The sequence below is a fragment of the Cynocephalus volans genome, chromosome 14 (assembly GCF_027409185.1).
Source record: "Cynocephalus volans isolate mCynVol1 chromosome 14, mCynVol1.pri, whole genome shotgun sequence".
NCBI classification, from domain to species: domain Eukaryota; kingdom Metazoa; phylum Chordata; class Mammalia; order Dermoptera; family Cynocephalidae; genus Cynocephalus; species Cynocephalus volans.
Window position 1 is genome coordinate 47768382 of NC_084473.1, and position 18829 is coordinate 47787210.

At 34.9% G+C, this 18829-nt stretch overlaps 1 protein-coding gene and 1 pseudogene across 1 annotated transcript in view; both read right to left on the bottom strand.

The window, feature by feature from the left end:
* The window catches only part of LOC134363295 (neurexin-1-like), a 108968-nt gene that overhangs the window by 25952 nt on the left and 64187 nt on the right, over positions 1–18829 (bottom strand). The window lies entirely within an intron of this gene.
* LOC134363296 (transcription factor BTF3-like) lies at positions 16817–17284 on the bottom strand (annotated as a pseudogene).

Genomic DNA, 18829 nt, shown 5'->3' on the forward strand with positions numbered 1-18829 from the left:
GTTGGAGATACAGAAGTAAACAAGTCATACATGGTCTATGCTATCGTGGCCTTATTATTTTAAAAGTAGAAGAAAGAAAATAAATAAAAAATAAACTAGAAAAACAAAGTGCCTCTGATGAGTGTGCAGAAGTACATTTCTTTTTTTTTTTTTTTTTTTTTTTGTCGTTTTTTCGTGACCGGCACTCAGCCAGTGAGTGCACCGGTCAGTCCTATATAGGATCCGAACCCGCAGCGGGAGCGTCGCCGCGCTCCCAGCGCAGCACTCTACCAAGTGCGCCACGGCTCGGCCCTCAGAAGTACATTTCAAAGTGTCTGTTGTGAGATAACTGATCAGCATCAGGTCAGGCCATCTACTTTGGTCCCAAATCACTTCTTCAATATAGCTCCTGTTTTTTCCTACTCTGAATCGTATTCCATCTTTCCTCATTTATGCCAGATCACAGTGAGCTTCACTGTCCCATTCAGCATAGTCCATCTTTTTTATTAATTATTTATAGTTGTAAAATTTTGACCTTTCAATCAGAGTAAGCTGCCAGAAGAAGAGAAGCATGTCTTATGCTTCTTTGTGTTCCATCACGTACCCAATAGAGTGCTTTACACGGTAGGTGATCCATAAGAATCAATGCATATGGAGGAGAAAATACTAAGAAATGGACACTGTCACCCTGGCAAGAATAGGGCAGGCAAATGGGAGATTTAAGAATATACCTCTGACTTTGCCTTAATAATTCATTTCCAGTTCCTGATGGAATGCAGAGAAGGGTAAGTATGGTCTCATGAATACTAGATCCATTGAATGGAGCTAAAGTCCTGATTCGGCCATTTATTATTAGAACTTTAGACAAAGTCCTCAATGTCTGAGTCTTAGTTTCCTGACAGCAATGAAAATCTCATGAGGTTGTTACAACAGAATGTTTCACAATCACTTAGCAAATTGTCTCGAATACAGTAGTTGATCAACAAGTGTAGCTCATCTCCAGTTTAATGGTTTAAAAGATGTGCTTTCACAACTGGAAGCAAACAGTCTAAGTATTTTCATACATGATTGGGCCATATCAGATGCATCATATATCATGTGGACTCTCCAAATATTGAAATAGAAAAAAAAATGCTGCTATAAAAACACAAGTGAGTCTTATGTCTCTATTCAACTGACAAATTTGAGTCATACCAATTGTCATTACGTGGTATACTGTGTAGAGGTTAAAAATAAAATTTTTCAAAGGGACAAAATATAGAGATTAATTGATTTAAAAAAACCTTTTAATAGATCAATACTTTCTAAGCAGTCCAGATAGAAATTCCTTAGCTCATACTCCTCTACATACAAAACATATACTTTTTAAAATGGTACCGAGGCCTAAATTATTCATTTTAATGAAGTTAATCATTTCTTCCTCTTCCTGAGAAATAATATGTACCATATATTGAATGTATATACCATCAAATCTTACTCCATATTCTCATTATATTCTGTTTATATTAGGAAATGTTTTGTTATTCCAAATGCAAGCATAACTACTGCTCAATTTCAACTTTAATACAATTAATTTAAAGCTACTCAGGCAATTTTTTTGAAGGGACAGTGCTGTGTGGACCACCTTGTGGAGACTTCAGTTCCCAAGCTGCCTACATGTTGCTGTCAATGCTCAGGTCACTGCAGAAATTGCAAGTGTCCTTTATTGGTGCAAATGCTGCCCACACAGAGTCTGATCCAGGGCTGGTTCAGCAGCTTATGGAGCAGAACAGGGACACACAGGAATTAGGGCAAAGATGACTCACTTGAGTGAAGTAAGTAATCGAGAAAGTTCCAGCAGTGCTAGGAAAGAAATCTGAATGGGTGGTAGGTGATCCAGGAAGGATACACAGTGGGCAGAGTTCTGAGAGAGCAGAGAAGTAGGCAGAGATGCAAGAGAAATGACCTAGGCAAAGTGAGTTTGGTCATAAGGCCTGGGATTAAAAGCTTAATTTCAGTTCTTTGTAAACTGGAAGTCAAGGCAGAGATGGAGTTTCTGTAAATTAGGCATTTAGGGAGGCTTCCTCATAAAGTAAGGCATTTAGTGACTAAAACCAGGATTCACAGTTAGAGCAGGAATAGCACAAGGAGAAGCATGATAGTGCCACCCAAGTTGGTCAGGATGCAACCGGTCCCGGGACATGGAGAAGTTAGCGTGCAGCACATTCAGGTAGGAGACAGACAACTTGGCCATGAAGATTACTCATCTGGCACATGTGGGGCACAGTAGGTGAGGAAAGACAGCTAGGAAGGTGAGCAAAGGGAAAGGACCAAGTCTAAGGTGTATTGCTTTCATTCCCGTTCATATTCTCTCTCTCTCTCTGTCTCTCTCTCTCACACCCCCCCCCACACACACACACAGAGACCTGGTTAGGGAAGTAGTATTTTAATCCACAGTTGTCCTGGGTCACTGCTTATGCCACTCATACCATAAAAATTATAAAGTGAAGCCTGCAAATAATTATATACCAGAGAAGTGTGAAGAGGATGAAAATTATAGTTCACAAAACTGTTAGTAAATAAAAAACAGAAGGGCAAGGCTTGGCCCTGAATGCCACCAGCAGTGTACAGTTACAGCTCTTCAGTGTGGTACAAAGCGTATTTATAGAGAAGTGAGTTAAACTCCACGTCTAGTTAGCCATAATGTTCCTTCTTTAAGGGGAAATTTTTAAAGTAGGCTTTTCAAAAAGTGATATTGCAAACGAGCCAGTTTAAAAGTGAATTTTATTAATAAGTCATGTATGAAAGCTTCTCAAATGTTCCCTTAAGCTATATCATAAATATAACTGTTAGCAGTAAAATGATGACATTTTTATATATGAGGAAACAGCACAGAGAGGTTAGGCAACTGGTTTACAGCCAAACAGGTAGATAATGACTGACTTGAGATCTGAAAGCAATTCCATTGAATGCATGGGACAGGGCTGCCTTTTACATATCCCAAAAACATTTTTATAGAAAACACAACACTTCATCTTCCTCTAGCACTTAGCACAGAACGCAGCAAGTAGAAACTGTCTGATAATTATGTGAGGGAGGAATGATTAAATAAATGAATTAATAAAATTCTGTAGCCTCTCCAACCAGTTCTGTAGCATAAAATCAGGGAGTGGGGCCAAAGCCTACCCAGAGAACTGCCAGACAGGAGCTGGATTAGCAAAATACATTAAACATATTTGTAGCAAAACAGTGTTGGAAAACCAGTTCCTTTCTCATTCCCCAAATCTCAGATCCTCTTCAGGTTTTAGTAGAGAAAATGTCCAGTTAGTTCTTACAAGGAAGCTGGCTGATATATACTGCTAGTAACTTATTTATTAAGATGATGAGCTTAAAATAAATAAGATTAAACATTTACAGGGCCCAGTCAATGTTCCATTTACTACTCTAAATGCTTTACATATGGTAACTCATCTCATCCTAACACAAACTCTATGAGAAGGTACTAACATCAGCCCATGTTTACATGTGGGGAAACTTAGGAACAGAAAGACCAAGTCTCTTTTCCAAAATAAAGCAGCAGAGGCAGTCTAACTCCAACATCCACACTTTTGACACACACCATACTATCCCTTAATGTGAAGTAAGAAGGATGACATGAAAGACGCAATTGGGAATATACGGGGTTCAAGTAAGTTAGCTAAAATGTTATCTGTACTTGGAATATCACAGTTGTTATTGCCATGGCTTCTTCACACAACACTCCCCTCTTAATATCTATGCCCTTGGGTAAACCCCTATTGAATGATCAAAACTAAGAATTCAGTAGGAATTCTTATATGTTGGTCAGGATGGCATCCAGATAAATCTGCTTTCAAATTTTGGCTCTGGCACTTATTAGTCATGTGTCTTTGAGAAAGTTATTTAATCTCTCTCAGCTGCATTTTTAGGTTGTATAAGGGGAATCCTTAAAGTTATGGAGAGATTATAAAGTTTTCAGCCAGGGGTGATTATGCCCAGAAGGCATTTTTGGTTACCAAAACTGAGAAGGGATGTTACTGGCATCTACTGGGTAGAGACCAAGGATGCTGCTAAACATCCTGCAAGGCACAGAATAGCCCCCACCACAAAAAAGTACCCAGACCAAAATGTCAGTAAAGCTGATAAGGTGGGAAACTCTGGAAAAAGGTACATTTGCAATATGCCTGGCATAATGTTAGCAATCAATAAATGATAGCCTTTTACTGTGGCTTTATTATATGCACAAAATTTGTGGAATAATTTAGGCTGAAGTTTTGAATACTAAAGACTAAAGGATTCTTATTACTTCTTTAATCTAGAGGAAATGAAATGATTTTAAATGACTTTTGTGAATTTTTTTTTTCTGATTACTCCCCACATTAAATGAAACTAAATTTTAAATAACATTTAAATAGATAATTTAAGCTATCATTGATCACTTAAGCTATCTTTCTGGCCCTGAAGTCTTGTGGCTTCCAGTTAATTTACAATATACACTAGGAATAATGGAGAACATTTTAGAAATAAAAAGATGGGAGCTTATTCAAGTGTTAGTTTTTGTGGTGAAACCCTTCCACCCTTCTCCCCCTGCTTAGAAAGTAACCTCTGACATTTCTTTAAGAAAACATGAGATCAGAATCTTCTATTTACTTGTCTTGCTCAATTGCTCTCAGAGTTTCTCTTTCCAGACCAAAGTTTTTTTCTAAATGTATTTGTCCTAAAAATTGGACTGTTTTCCTGGGATAGTTGGAAAGATATCAATTAGAAAGTGTGGTCAGGGGAACATGAGGTCCCGAAGTTCGACAGAGAAGACAGTTGCAAAATAGCATTCCCTGCTTTGGAGTTCAATGATAACAAAACTCCTGTGAATCCAGAGCTGTGCTAGATATAAGTGTAAACACCAGACTCTCACACAATACTGGTTTTTGTTAAGTAGGATCTCTCAGCCTTCATTATAGCTCTCAAAAGTTAACATACGTACCATTTCCAAATTGATAATTTGTATTCCCTCTTTCGTTTTTTCTGATAGAAATATGTCCTTTAAAAACTATCGTTTGATGCTATTGCAAATAGATATTTTTTAAAAATTATCTTTGGAGTGTTTGCTGCTATTTTGTAGAAAGCCAACTGATTTTTGCATATTGATCTTGTCTTCTACAACCTTGCTGAACTCATTAGCTGTAATGGCGTTTTTGTGGTTTCTTTAGGATTTTCAATGTACAACATAATGCCATCTGCAGGAAGACACAGTTTTATTTCTTCCTTTCCAATTTGGTTGCCCTTTACTTCTTTTCTTTACTTAATTGCCCTGGCTAGAACCTCCAGTACAATGCTAAATAGAAGCAGCAAGAGTGATCACCTTTGTCTTATTCCTGATCTTAAGGGGAAGAGCAGTCAGTAAGTTTCAGTCTAAGTATGATTTCAAGTGTGCATTTTCCATAACTGTGCTTCACCAAGTTGAGAAACTATACTTCTATTCCTAGTTTGCCATTGCAGTGATTTATTTCTAAATGTTAAACCAACATTGCATTTTAAATCCTACTTAGTCATGATGCAATATTTTTATATATTGTTGTATTTTATTTGCTAAAATTGTATTTACAATGTTTGCATCCATATTTATGAGAGAATTTTATCTGTAGTTTCTCTTATTTAAATTATTTTGTCTAGTTTTGACATCAGTATAATAAAAAAGACAGACAATAACAAGTGTTGGCGAGCATGTGGAGAAATTGAGCCCTCATACATTGCTGATTAGAATGTCAAAGGTTGCAGCCACTTTGGAAAACAGTCCAGCAGGTTCTCAAAACATTAAATATAGAGTTACCGTAGGCTATGGTTTGAATGTGTCCCCCAGAGTTCATGTGTTGTAAACTTAATTCTCAATGCAACAGTGTTGAGAGGTGAAAGCTTTAAGAGGTGCTTAGGTCATGAGGGCCCTCACGAATGGACTTATGTAGTTACCATGTGAGTGAGTTTTTTATAAAAGCAAGTTTGGCTCTCATTCTCTTGAGCTCTCTTGCCCTTACACCTTCTACTACTGGATGGTGCAGTAAGATGCAGGCCCCTCAACCTTGGATTACTTATCAGCCTTCAGAACTGTAAGAAATAAATCTCTGTTCTTTATCAATTCCTCTGTCTTAGGTATTCTGTTACAGCAGCACAAAAAAGAGTAAGATACCATATGACCCAGCACTCCCACTTTTCAATACATACCCAAGAGAATTTGAAAACATTTGTTCACATAAAAACTTGTTCATGACTGTTTGTTGTAGCTTTATTCATAACAGCCAAAATATAAAAACATCCCAAATGTCCATCAGCTGATAAAAGGATAAACAAAATGTGCTATATTCATAAAATTGAATATTATTCAGCCACAAAAAAAAGTAATAATACATGCTACATTACAACTTATGCTAAGTGAAAGAAGGCAGACACAGAAGTCCATGTATTGAATGATTTCATTTACATGAAATATCCTGAACGGGTAAATCCATAAAGTCAAAAAGTAGATTAATAGTTATCAGGGGCTGGGGAGAGGGAGAAAATGGGTAGTGATGATTAATGATTATAGGGTTTATTGTGGGGCAATGAAAATGTCCTGGAATTACTTAGTAAGTGATGGTTGAACAACCTTGTGAATATGCTAAAATCCAGCGAACTGTACACTTTAAAAGTGAATTTTATGGTATGGATATTATATCTCTGCTCACATGCATGCATACACACACACACACACACACACAAATACATCTATCAATGATCTTTTTTTCAAGGAGCATGGAATTTAAAACTGGAAATAGTATTTCTTTATATCTTATGCTAACATCCTGTTTAACAAATGAAAACCTGAGACCTAGAGAAGGTTAATGACTTGCCCAAAATCACACATGGAAACATGGAAAAAAATATTACATGGAAACTTAAAAAAAAAAAATTACTTACAGTCTTGGACTACTTCCAGAACCATTTTTTTTAAACACATAAACATTCTCTGATGTTGAAAGCATTAAAAAAAAAAAAAAAAAACTTCTGTGACTCCACCCTTGTTCTCGAAAGAATTTTTTTCCATGTCATTTTGCTTTTTCTTAAGTTGTAGCAAATGTCCTTTGATTCCCTTTATCTAACTGATGAGAAAATAAACATTAAACATCAGGTATTTGTCTCCATAAAAAGATTAGTGAGAAAGAGAACATCAGATCTGCCTCCATAAGACACTAACTTTCCATATCAGATGGAGACAGAAGCTCATCAAAGGATTTAACAATTCTGTTTTCCAAGATGTCTGTCTTTCTTTAGTTTTCTTTCCCTCCCTCCCTCCCTCTTTCCCTTCATTCCTCCCTTCCTTTTATCCTTCCTTTTTTCCTTCCTTCCCTCTTTCCTTCCTTTCCTTTCTAGCTAGCAATCTGACTTTTCTAAACTAGTCATCTCTTCTTAGGATAAATACAATGAAAATGTACTCACATTTAAACAATTGAAACTTACAGTCCTGTTTTGAGCAAAATAATCGAGTCTTTAAAAAGAATTACAATAAAAACAAAAATAAACACTAGAAAATATCCAGAGCTAGTGAAGTTAGTGAACAATAGGAAAGGGATATTACAACCTGGGGTGAAGGAAGTTTATATGGCATCCGTGGAAGGATCAGACAAATCCCTGGATTTCTAGATTTTGCTTAGTTTCAGAATTAACCTTTAGCTTCTCAGTACCAAATCTGGGTAACTGCTGTGCCAGAAGAGAGTCCTCAGTGTATCTGCACTTTGCAATCTGGGACCATGTGAGGAGATTGCTAGGGCTTTTCTACTTACTGTATGTTCAAGACAGCTTCTGAGACAGTATATCATTTACGCTTCAATAGAGATACTTTTATAACTTGGCCTTACTTCTTGCATCACGTGCTTTAAAAATCAGGGCTGGAGTTCTTTTTGTCTCTTAAACTAACAGATGATTATTTTGATGATTACATTTGGAATGTTCCATTTTAGTTAGTCTGAGAAATCCAACTAACTTTGTTCTGCTTTTAACTTTTCTATCATAGGAATAAATGCATTATTTTATTTCTATTCTGGAATGCTAAATTTGCATGCATACTAAGGAATTAGAGTCCTGCCCTATTGTGGCACACACTGGCTTGTTCTGAAGAGAAATAGGCCCTTAAAATCAGATTGGTCACAAATATGTACACGCCATATAGTAGCCCAAATGAATAAACTAAACTGAATAGACAACCATATTGCTACAGTCCCACACTAGAGTCTGAGAATTCTGAGTGAATCTGATTTGCCACAGGATTATTTAATAAAGAAAATAAACATTTGTGTTTAAATTCTAAAGAAAACAGAAAGAAAGCAATAGATAAATACTGAAGTCATTTTTTAAATACAATGTCTATAATCATTAAGAATTATAGAAACTTATTTCCAGAATACTTCATGTTGATTTACATGACAGAGTTCCTTCTTATTAGCTGTCCCTGTTAATTCAGTCACAGTTTTGTAAATTCAAGACTTTTTGAGAGTGAGTTCGCTCTTACTATGCCCAACTGCCACATTTCTGATACTATTATACACTTAAATAGAGAACCACATATTTTTGGAGATTACCAACAAGTATATTTGTAAATAACTTTGTAAGGTTACTTTTCAACATGTAAATAGTTTAACATATTGTAGGAATACAAACCAGATTCTGTTTCTTGTGAATTTAATTCCATATGTTAGCAGACAAGATGTAAATATGTAGTATGTTAGCAGACAAAATGTAAATATTTAACCAAAACAATAAAACAAAAAGAGTAAACAAAAACCAAAACCACAATCATGATTTCCAATAAAATTACCATTCTCTACTGAGTACTTACAAATTTACTTGTAACTCAAAAGTCAAAATGATTAAAAAATATATAAAGAAAATATCTTTTAATCCTTAAATTGATTCCATTGTTATCATTTTCAGATGACTACTACCTAACTATAATAAAAATTAAGTAACATATTTGAGACAAATAAGCACACATCTTTTGACTACTCACTGTTTACCAATATGCTGATATGGGGATAAGACCTTTAAATGATACATGTCATTGCCAGAACTATAATTATTACTTCATATCCACTATGATATTTGTTTCTCTCAACAGTCTTATGAAGTGGCTCAAACATATAATGCATTGGCCCTTTAATAAAAAAAGCACATGTTAACATGTATATAAGAAACCCTGTTAAAATGTAGATATCTTGTTAAAATGGATATTATTTTTCAGTAGGTGTGGGTTGGCTAAGATTCACCATTTCTAATAAGCTCTCAGGTAGTGCTGATGCTTCTGGTTCTTAGAGAACACTTTAAGGAACAAACACCCAAACCATCACAAAAAAATAATAGTCATGTGTCACATAACAACAGGGATATGTTCTGAGAAATGTGTTATTAGGCAATTTCATCGCTGTAGGAACATCACAGATTGTACTTACACGTACCTAGATGTTATAGCCTATAACACACCTAGGCTACAAACTTGCATGGCATATTATTGTATTGAATACTGTAAGCAATTGTAACTCAATGGTAAGTATTTGTGTATCTTAATAAATCTAAGCAAAAAAGGTACAATAAATATATGGTATAAAAGATTAAATAATAATACACCAGAATAGGGCACTTACCATGAATAGATCTTGCAGGACTGGAAACTGCTCCAGGTGAGTCGGAGTGAGTGAGTGGTGAGTGATTGTGAAGGCCTAGTACATTACTGTACACTACCGTAGACTTTACAAACACTGTACACTTAGGCTACACTAAATTTGTTTTAAAAATAAGGTAATTGCACCATAATGTTACAATGGATACATCACTAGGTGACAGGAATTTTTCAGCTCCATTGTAATCTTATAGGACTGCCATTGAATATGCAGTCCATTGTTGACTGAAATGTTATTATGTGGCACACGCACGACTGTTATATAAAAGTTATATAAAAGACGGATCCATCATTTGTTTTAAATAACTGGTCTATACTAGCCAATAATATAGCTGTTGACCTAATCATATGGTTTACAGGTTTCAAAGAATATAGAGGCTAAGAAAAAAACACACTTTTATACAGGCTGAACTATAGAAAATACTTAAATCTAGAAAGATAACTTTAAAAGGAGAGTATACGATCCATTTGGATTAAGCTGTACCATTTGCAGAAAATCTACATCAGACCACACATTTTGGCAAATAATTGAGTCCCCCACAGGTTATTGTCTGCTTGAGAATAAATGGCCCAGAATGGCAATCCGTACTCTGGGCATTTGTGGTATTGAATCAGGGTCAAAAAAGGGGGATTTCATTAATTCCTTTTCTCGTAAGAAAAATATCATTGTATACACATGCAGGCAAACATATCCCTCAGGACACAGGGCTTATGCTTGGACTCATATATGTTATGTTACTTTTGATAATTTAGATGGTTTGCTATTAGCTGTTACAGCTGAAGACAATTTCTAAGTAGGCCTACTGGTTATTATAAAAGAAGAAAAGGAAATTAAATAAAAAACTAAAGGCAGTGTAAGAAATCCAAAGCATTTTCAGAATAAGCTGGCATTTGCCCTTAAAATATCTTTTTCACATATGAAGTGATTCTGAAATTTCCATTAACTGTTTCCCAAGTTAACAGGATATTCTTGCTTCACTTACATTGAAGGTTTTTCTCACACTTGCATAAAGTAACAAATGGCATGTAAATGAAGCCTACACCTCTGTTCTGTTCCACAATTCAGATGTTCCTGTAGTTAATATTAACAAAAGCCACATCTCTCTACACGTTGTAATTCTCTCTTACTGTTTTCATATCTATCATACAATTAAAATTTTGATGTATCTTTCTGAGTCATCCCTAAGGTACCTGTTTGTTTTTCAGTAGTTGCTAGGTGAGCTCTATGCAAGTGCTTTAAAACATCAGAACAATCCAATGACGCACTATCTTCTAGTGTGCACCACAGAAATTTCAACCTGGTCTCCTTCTCTCTACATCCAAAAAGCCAAGAAAGTTCAGTGCTTGCTCTCTTTTATTTCCCAGAATAATGCTTTTCAAGACCCTGAAATGCACTGTACAAACTTCAGTCTTTACCAGATTGCCTTAAATCTGCTTTCTTGTGTTGATGGTTACTTCACCATTAGATTTGCCTCAGAAATTGTTTCTGCTGTAGATATACTGCCTTCAGTTGTTTAAAGTTTCATAAATGTTAATTATAAAAACAAATTAAGTCTCATTGAGAAATCAACTTTCCCAGTTAGTTCATTAGGCTTCTGCCCCCAAATGATCTCAATTTTCCAAACCACAGGTGAAAGCTTTTTAAGGGTTCATTCATGATCAGTAAACCAGCAAGTACTGAGTGTGATCATATTCTTAGCCCTACAAAAGGCATGAGACAGAGGGAAAACATAGCTAAGATGATCAGAATTGTACAAAGATGGCTTAGTCTTTGATATGGATTGTGTCCCCAAGTTTTACGTATTAGCAACTTGATCCTCACTGTGACCATTATGGGGGTGGGAAATCCTATTACAGTAATTGAAAGGTGAGGCCTTGAAGAGGTGATAGGATTCTGAGGACCATGCCTAGTAAATAGATTAAAAATAATGGTCATGGGTGTGGTTCTGAGGGCTTTAAAGGGAGTGTGCATGAGGAATTATCTTTCTCTCTCTGCTTTGCCATTTTCTGCCATGTGAGACCCCTGCATTGCTGTAAAGCCACCACAAAAGAAGACCCTCCCCAGATGTGTTCCCTACACTCTAGACTTCCTAGCCTCTGAAACTGTAAGTGATAAATTTCATTTTCTTACAAAGTACCCAGTTACAGATATTTTGTTATAAGCAACAGAGACTAATACAGTCCTGTTATCTAGAAATAACAGAATATCTTTTTAAAATGGGTTATATGAATACTTATAACAGATTTTTTTCCCCAAGGAAAAGAAATTCTATTCCCTTCATATTGAATATATAAAAGTATAGTCTTAATTGTATACTAAGTTGAGAATAGCATATATGGCAAGTAGAGAATTTCTTTTTTTGATTTTTAATCTGAATAGTAATAGCTTCATTAATCTGTCAATTTTTACATCACTACAACACCTGTTGGGATGCTGTTGTACAGTAAGTCTGTTCTGATGTTAAAGAAAACAGGGGCTCAGACCTCTCTCCCTTCCATCCTTCCTTCCTCCCTCCCTTTCTTTTCTTCTTCCTTTCACTCTCTCACTTTCTTTTATCTCTTGAAAACAATCTACAGTGATCAAATGGAAAAATGGGAAAAATATATACTATACTTTCTCTAATTCTTCTTTGTTTATGACAAAGTATTTCCCCCTACTATCCTTCCTCCAAAAGCTTTATTTATAATTTTCCCTAATTGATGAATTCATCTTACAAGTGTATAGGTTTGAACTATATGCTTACAAACATGTGACACAAGAAATTCTTCAGTAATCATCATTAATGGGGATACTGCCAGTCTGTCTGAATGAGGAAGACACAGGTATTCACATGCATGTTTAAGAAAGCAAGATATGGTGATTTTTTCCCCCTGAATATATAAAGTAGTAAAGGGACTTACTAAAAAGGACCTTACCCTTTAAGCAGATGCCTCTATTCTATTATTGAAGAATTTATATCTTCCCAAAGAAAATTGTGTTCGAATATATGGCTTTCTTCTATTTATTGAATAGCTTAGAAAGCAAAGTGCTTCTTTCTATTCACCACACACAATGTCTTGCAAATAGCCGACTCAATAAATATTTGTTTAATGAATTATGGTATCCCTGCACTAGGCGTCATTCCAGTTTAATTTGAGCTCAGATAATACTAGACAAAATATATGTTATTTCTCTTCTCTTGATGAAAAATAGAGCAACATGCTAATCAGCATGTCACTTTTTGCCTACTATGCAGAAGAATGGGAAGTGAAGGTATTAAGGTTTATTTAGGGTATTTAGTCAGGAATCATTACAAAATGCTTGTCATCTCAACTACTGATACATTTGAAATTGAACGTCCAGACCATGCAAAGGCAAACCACTTAAGTTATTAATCATCTGAAATTATTTTGCCATTCCAAGTCCCATGTTTAGAGTAAGAGTCAAGTGCTATTTTATTCTAAGCAAAGGTGAAGCTGTGACCATTTTCAAAATGAATTTATATGTGTCAAGTGACCACAATAATATAGTCCCCAGTATCTTTTTTGTTTGCTTACTGTAGCACAGAAAATCTGCATTCTGTTTCTTATCTCCTTGAAGATAGAGAACAAAAAAATTAGTCTGGCTTTTCAATTAAAAAATACAGCCTTTTCCTTTCCCTCAAGTGTCTCCTATTTTATGAAAACCTAACGTATAAATATCCAAATGTATAAAATAACTGTGATCAGTCACTCTGTCTCTAAAAGGATTTTGGCATTTCCTAAAAGAAGGCACCATAAATTTCTTTTGAGAAACACAGTTCAGTATCATTAATTTCACATGAATCTGACTGACAACTTTTCATTTACATCCAATTTATTTAGAGGTTATCATGTGGCAGATATTCATAAATGCTTTATTTCAGGTGGATTTTTACCTGAGATACATTTCCACATAAAACCATTGTTATATAATCAGGTATTAAATGTGGTTTTATTCCAACTTTCATTAAGTCACTTAAGAGAACAGTTTCCACTGATGTTTGTGCATGAGCTCAGTATTTTTTTTTAATTTAAGAAAGTAAAAGATGAAAATTATGAAACATATATTTAAAGACAATAAAGAAATAATAAACATAGAATTTCCAGTTTTAAATTTAAGAACTGAGTATGCATTAGTTAGATGTATTTTCCATTAAACAACCGAGATAAGGATTTATCATGACATCAGTTAAGGGAGAGAAGAAATATATGACTTTTGCAGCATTCTATTCCCTCAAAAAATTATGAAAACACCTAACACCACAATTATACACACACACACGCATATATATATATATATGTATGTATTATATATATGTATACACACACGCACACATATATATCTGATTGAGGACATTTTTATCTTAAGGAAATTTCAAGCTCTTGAGCAAGAACTTTTTTATTTCACTGAAAGACAGTACAGTTCTTAGGGCTCTATGAATGGAGAATATTAGCTATGTTAATGCTTAGAAAAGTAATGTATTGTCATCAAATAGAGATTATCATGTTGACTGAACATTTGTACAGGTCTCTGCTTTCAAACTTGGCAGAGAAAATTCTTTGAGAGCCTTTGTATAACAGCCATTCAATTGTGAGGTATTTTTTAATAATGATAAATTTCAAACAGATATTGATATTTTTTAATTGACTTACAGTATTAAAACTTAAGTACTTAAAAAGTGACTTAGAATGATTATCTAATGGCCAAGATTACATTTATTTTTACTTAAATGGTTTAAAAAGTTTTGCTTTCTCTGTAATTTTATGGAAATAGTACAACCATTTATGAATTTATTGAAACCATGTCAGATATTTGACTAAGCAAAACCCATAGTTTTTAATGCTGGAAAGAAATTAGCAGATCCTAATAAATTCTATGCATGAATAACTGCACTAACACAGCCGAAAGAGATAAAGAAACCGTTCTACTTTTTAAAGGAAAACCCTAAAACTTTATTTAAGAATGTGATTTTCTAAATTAAGACTGACCTCAGTCAGTATTCGTGCTAGTTTTAGGCTTTTTACATACAAGGTTTTAATTTTATGTATTTATATGGAACTTTTCATCTGAGACCATATCATGTTGTCTTGTGTCCCCATAGAACTTTGGCATGCAGTTCCTTAAAGCTGCACCTTCTAATAGAAAACAGAGACTTTTATGTTATAGGAAACATAATACAGAATCATCAACTTTTTACATTCTTTTCCTTAATAGCAATGAAAAACAAGACTCGCCTAATTTTTTTCTTTAATTAACCCAGTTGTTTTGAATACTTCCTATCCCACATTTTTCAAAAATTGCGATTATATTTCAAATTCACCTATCTCTAAGGCATTTAGCATCTTATTCATATGGGAGAGAATGACATATATGTATGATCCTTAGCTGCTATGAAATGTCAGGGGCTGCAAATTCTTAACAGAGCAGCCCATAAGCCAATTTAAATCTTCTACATGGAGCCACCTCAGCTTTTCCCTCAATCCCAATAGAGATTAAAAGAAAAAAAAAAAAAAAAAACTAATAATACCTACAATTAATAGCATTCCTGTAGCCTGTAGGTCTAGCCTGTTACTTTAGTCTTCCCCTGACAATAATGGAGGGCCTTATTATTTTGTTTCCCATAGGCATTTGTTAGGCATGATAAGGAAAAGGTTATAGCTCCTCTGGAAAAGAGCACAATCTTCCGCTCTCTTTCGAATGTTAAATGCCTTAATGGGCGTTACACTGGAAAGGCTTTCTATGTTACCTATTATGTTACTTCTTCCAAATTAGAAACTCTATTTTAATGTGATTGCCAAAACTTTAGTTCCTGTCATTTGATAAGATTGATAGTGGGATTTTTTTAAACATCAGTTAACAGAAATTGTGAGGCAAATGCTGTATGAGTAGATTGGCTGCCAGTGGGCAGAAATGAATGGGAGGTAATGAGAATTAATAAATAAGAAAAATCTACTTCAATTTCCTCAGAAAATGTACTGTAACTGCTATGTGCATTAACAAATCAAACTTCATATTATTCAAAAGTGAATAATAAGATATTCTGATCTAATAGGATAACTCCTCTTCTTAAATCATGTAACACTGTATCAGGTATTACTCTGTTGAATATCTTCAAACTACATTTTCTGCTTTGGTAAATCATTTTTTATGATACTTGGCTCTAAATCAGATCAAACTGTCAATAACTGAGAAAAAAAAGTGTTACAATGTCATTTTCCAATTTATCATTTTAAATAATAAAAATTGTTTTAAGTAAATATGTTTCTTTCAGAGCCTGTTTTTTAAATATCTCCTCCATAACATCCTCCATTTTAATCCCACATTAGGTTCAGACCTTATGTTAATGCTACTTCAGATACATAATTAAAATCTGTGATGAACAAATGGAGACTGCTTTGGATTGATTGAATTGTGCCCCCCAAAGTTCATATATTAGAAGCTTAATTCCCACTGTAACTGTTGAGAGTTGGAAATCTTATTATTGTAACTGAAAAGTGGGTCCTTGAATAGGTGATTAGATTGTAGGACCATGCTGTAGTGAATGGATTAATAATGGTGATCAAGGGTGTGGTTCTGAGGGCTTTAAAAGAAGAGCACATAAGAGCTTAGTCTCTGCTCTGCCATTTTCTGCCATGTGAGACCTCTGGGTCACTGTTGCCACCACCAAGACCCTCACTAGACATGTTCCCTGGACTTTGGACTTCCCAGCCTCCAAAACTATAAGCAATAGATTTCATTTTCTTACAAATTACCCAATTCCATGTATTTTGTTATAAGCAATAGAAACAGACTAACACAGAGACATAAAACACACTTGAACTTATAAGACAATATAGATCTATATGGATTCTTTTGGTATTTTACAATTATATTTATCTTTTTTTTTCCACTAGCCAAATATCTTTATTAACTTTTGTTTCAAACTTTATTCCCAGGCTTCTTCAGCTTAAGAAGCTGCAAAGAATGAATTGTGTATAAGCAAAAAAGCTGCAGTGTCCAAAGGGCTTGGACTTAAAAATATTAGAGAACTAGATTTTTTCAGATCCTTAAACAAAACAATTTTTAAAAGCAGTCATAATATAAAATAGCAACTCCCAGAAACTTCTTCAAGTTTTATCTTCTTCAGAAGTTCACCCAAATCAGTTTGCTTCATTCCTGAAAGCCTCATCAAAATTCTATACAAGATCTGGAACTTCATCATTCTCCTCCTCTCCAGTAGCAAGTGGTGCTTTTCCATCCACAGATTGTTTGGGCAGAGCTTCAGCCAGTCTCCTTAAGCTGGTCAGACTGTCTTGCACTAAGCTGGTTTGAGATGCTGGGTGGCATTTCTGTCAGCTGCTTTGTCTCAGCATAGCCTGTAATGGTGGAAGTGTTCGCTGCCGGGTTGTTAAAGTGAATCACTGTTCCTTGTTTTGTAAACATATTCACTTCTTCAATACCAGAGATATTGTTTACCTGTAACTTCTTTAAGGAGAACAGAAGTGTTTCATCATCTGCTGTAGCTGTTTTATCTACCACCTTCTTTCTGTGAGCAGTTCCTTTCCCACCAATGTGCACTTGGCCTGCAGTGTGGCAAGTTTTTCCTGGTTCATTACAGTTTCTTTCATCTTGTCGGAGCGGAAAAAGGGCCATGCAGGGGATTAGGGTTGGCGCTGAAGGGGTCTTGGGCAGACCAGCTGAGATTAGGCATACAGGCGCAGGGACACAAGATGGCAGCTAGCGCACAACTGTATTTGCCTAATGCCGACTCATTTAAAATAATTTCCAATCTGTATCTGTTTCCTCTAACATCTTCCTTTGGAGAAATTCAGGTAAATTCATCATCTCATCTGAATTTTTTGTCATCTTTAGCCAATTAAATTCATCCCCCACATAGTCTGGGTAAATTCCCAATATAATATTATGTAAAAATTTGGTGTCGGCTAAGTATTTTAAAGGAACATATCTACTGATGATGTTCTAGAAAACTGGAAGAGGTCCACTTATCAGTAAGAGCCCAAAACACAAAATATGAAATGTGCGTTTATAGAGCTGTCATGATTTCAAACAAAGAAATTGTTTAACATAAACTAAGTACTAAATGGTAAAAAAGCACAAAGGGCTGGAATATAGAATTCTTCTTCTCCTGGTTTTGCAATTAAAAGGGTCGATGTTGGATCAGTAAATCACTTTGCCTTTCAGCATTTTTGCTCTTTGGCAAAAAAAGATAACTTGTACCATTTTTAAGGTCTTTTTAAGCTCTAGAAATCTGATGAAACCATGTCATTGCAGTTGCTTTTTCTTCTTGTTTATCTCACAGTAGGCTAAAATTATGGGATGAAAATATCAAAGAATAAACTTAGCATGGTGATAATAGCAATGCATAGAACTCATAAGAAATGATTACACCTCTCAATAAAATAATTAAGGAACTCCCTGGGGGACGACATTTTACTTTAGGAAACTGAAAAGTTTTAAAAGAAAAGACTAGGGTAGAGATTTAAAATAAAAAATAATAATATTGAAAGTAATAGTAAATCATTCTGACAGGTGGATAAGTGGTTCTGGAAAAAATGATGGCAAAACTCAGAAAGTTGGGCTCTAACTTTCTCTTTGACCATTCTCCTACACAAAGGCTTCTGTGCATTTTCTTTTCATTTCTGTACATGATTCAGTCAAGAGAATATGATCCACATTTCAGAGTTTTATATAATTCTTGCAATAATTCATTGCACTCTTCTCAAACCTCCTATATTCCATCCACTCAAATAACGTCAACCATTAATCACTAACAGCATGGAAGTAATCTACAACGCGCTCTTCTATTTTCTAACCACCAATTTTACCAGTCCACCTCAATGTGTACCCATGCTCTCTGCCTTCCCTCCTATTACGGTGGGTAAAGTTGTTCTTCTCCCATCAAAGATCAAGGTCAACTCTTCTGATAGTGATCTGATTCCACCTCCTTTCTCTGACTCAAAGATTTTGTTCCTGAGGCAATGAAACCACCCATTTGAATTACAAATTTTTCCTTTTTACGAGATCATTCACATCAACATTCAAAAATGCTGTAGTGTATTTTTTCATTAAAAAAAAAAGATAAAAAAGCTACTCTGAACACAACTTTCCCTAGTGCTGCCCCATTTCCTTGCTCTTCATGGAAAATTTTCTGT